Source organism: Gymnogyps californianus, unplaced genomic scaffold (genome assembly GCF_018139145.2).
Source record: "Gymnogyps californianus isolate 813 unplaced genomic scaffold, ASM1813914v2 HiC_scaffold_284, whole genome shotgun sequence".
Lineage (NCBI taxonomy): Eukaryota > Metazoa > Chordata > Aves > Accipitriformes > Cathartidae > Gymnogyps > Gymnogyps californianus.
The window spans coordinates 27873-30157 of NW_026114165.1; the positions used below are offsets into that span (position 1 = coordinate 27873).

At 53.2% G+C, this 2285-nt stretch overlaps 1 long non-coding RNA gene across 1 annotated transcript; it reads left to right on the top strand.

Moving 5' to 3' along the window:
* The first annotated feature begins 736 nt into the window (after positions 1 to 736).
* On the top strand, positions 737 to 1206 carry LOC127028238 (uncharacterized). The gene is made up of 3 exons (XR_007767987.1): positions 737 to 756; positions 998 to 1061; positions 1151 to 1206. It is a non-coding gene; the product is annotated as an uncharacterized LOC127028238 (long non-coding RNA).
* The last annotated feature ends 1079 nt before the right edge of the window (positions 1207 to 2285 follow it).

Consider the following 2285-nt stretch of genomic DNA (forward strand, 5'->3'; position numbering starts at 1 on the left):
GCAAGCTTAAAGCGTGGATAGGTCTTGCTTCTCAGAGGCTTCCGGTCGGTCCTCTCTTTGCGGCATCGTTCTGGGCTGCGTCAGCAGCTCTGATCTTGAGCGGTCCGTTTTCGTGGATACCTGTTCTGGGACTTCTTCCCTGCATTACATTCTTACGGTCATCCCTACGTTCTTAGGCTCCTTGCACGTTCTCATCCCTGTTGCAGCCATGTCTTTTTGTCACGGGCCACAGTGCTCGATCTTCTCGGGCTGCCATAGAGCCTTCTTCATGGGCCCTTGGTCTTCTCACCCGATGATGTCTCTTGTCCCAGAGTCATTCTTTGAGAGCTTTTTTTATGTGTCTGGGTCATGTCATTTGTCTTGTGTGCAGCGTTGGTCTGTGCACGTTTGTGTCTGGGTTGGAGCCGCTCTGCCTGCGGGCATAGCGGTGGTAGCCAGCAAAAGAGTAACAACAAGATTCTAAGGCTAATGTGTTGATAAGCCTAGACTTTGTAGGCAAAGAGCGTACAGTCCATTTCAGAGCAAACAGCCAGGTAGGCAGCAGGCGAGGAGAGTATTCCTGTAGCGCTATGCAGAGACCCGGGGCACGACCAGATTTTTTTTATTGGCAGGCTGCTGTTGGATGCCAGATGGTATTCCTAAATGGCATCAAGACCTCTGGAATCGTTAAGCTATCATTCAGCATCCAGGTGACTTGTTTAATAATTTTTTTCAGATGCAGAGGGACAAGATACGCACCAAACAGCGACGGAAGAGGTAAGCGGAGCGACGTAAGAAGGTGGGTCGGTGAGTGTTGTCGGAGGGAAGATGTGACCGGTGGCTAGATGACTAGCTTATAGGTTTTGAGTTTTTTATTTTGAAGGTGGGAAGCAGGATATTGGCATTAGAGCTCTCTCGGGCAAGGTGATCCCTGTCTAGCGGCTGAAGCAGCAGTTACTTTTCAGGTGTCGTAGTGTTGGTGAAGTTAGAAGCGTCCCTTGTTGTTTGTCTCTTATAGGTGGTACCCGAGCCTCGACGTGGCAACCTGTAAACAGCAGAGGCAGGGTCAGCGAGCGGCCGAGGTAAAGGAGCGGGAGATGGGAATAGGTGTGGTCAGGCCGTGGTTTTGGGCAGTATCTCAGCATGTGCCTTTGCTTTGGTTTTTTTTCAGATGCTGCAAGCAGGCTCGGAGGGGCGAAGCCGCATGCTGACGAGCGGTCTGAGAAGGTGAGGCTGTTGTCGGCCGGTCGGTGTCTAATAGCAAAGTGTTGTATGGCAACTCCGTTAAGCATTTCTCTTTGGTCTTGCAGGTACCCTGAGGGCAGCCTTTGGAATTGGATGAGCATTTGAGGTGAGCTGGGGTAGTGGCGAGGAGGAGCACGGGGCCGGTGACCTCTCGCGAGCGCAACGGTAGCTTTCTGTCTTTTGGTATCTTAGGTGGCACGAGCAATGATGGCCGCAGCGTCCGACACTGGAATTCCTGTGGAGCGGGTGAGCGGAAAGCCACGTTGCTTTTGAGGAGGAGGGCGTTGTGGAAGAGGTCTGTGTCGACCGACACGATGCTTACTGCTGGTACTGGTGGCTTTTTTTTTGGCAGGTGACAAAGAGGAACCTGGCAACTGCGGGAATATGTTGGTTTGCTGATGTGGTTTTTGCTGAGGATGGATTCAGACCCCCGGCCCTCTGACAGCTAAGTTGAGGGAGCAGGGATGGGGAGCGGGCCCGGGGGAGGGGACGAGGTTGGGAACTGCAGGGAGGGGTTTTGAAGTTAGCGTAGGGGAGAGGGTGTCCAGGAACAGTCCCCTTTGGGCCTGTAAGGGAGCGGGTTACTCTTCAGCATGACGCTATCTTGTGCCGGGCAGGGCAGTTCCAGCCTGTGTCTGTGTTGTTGTGGTCTGTGTAGTCTGTCTTCTGTGTCTTAGACCTTCCTCAGGTCTCAATGTCCTCTTTTCACTCAAGGAGCGCGGCATGCGCTCGGGTGCCATCCCTAGGGTCTCGAATGCCCGTACTCATTGGCATAGTGCCAATCGGGCCGCTTTTTTGCGTAACAAATGTAAAGTGTGGATCGGTCTTGCTTCTCGGCAGCTTCCGGTCGGTCCTCTTCTGCTCTCTTGTTCCAGGCTGTGTCAGCAGCTCTGTTCTCTAGCCATCCGCTTTCACGGACCGGGGCTTCTTCCCTGCGTCCTCACGTTCTTAGGTCTTGAAGCCGGGCTTCTTGCGCATCCATCATCTTAGTTTTGACAGCAACTTCTTGTAACGGGCCATCACGTTAGACTCTTTTTCTGGGGCTGCCGTAGAGCCTCCCT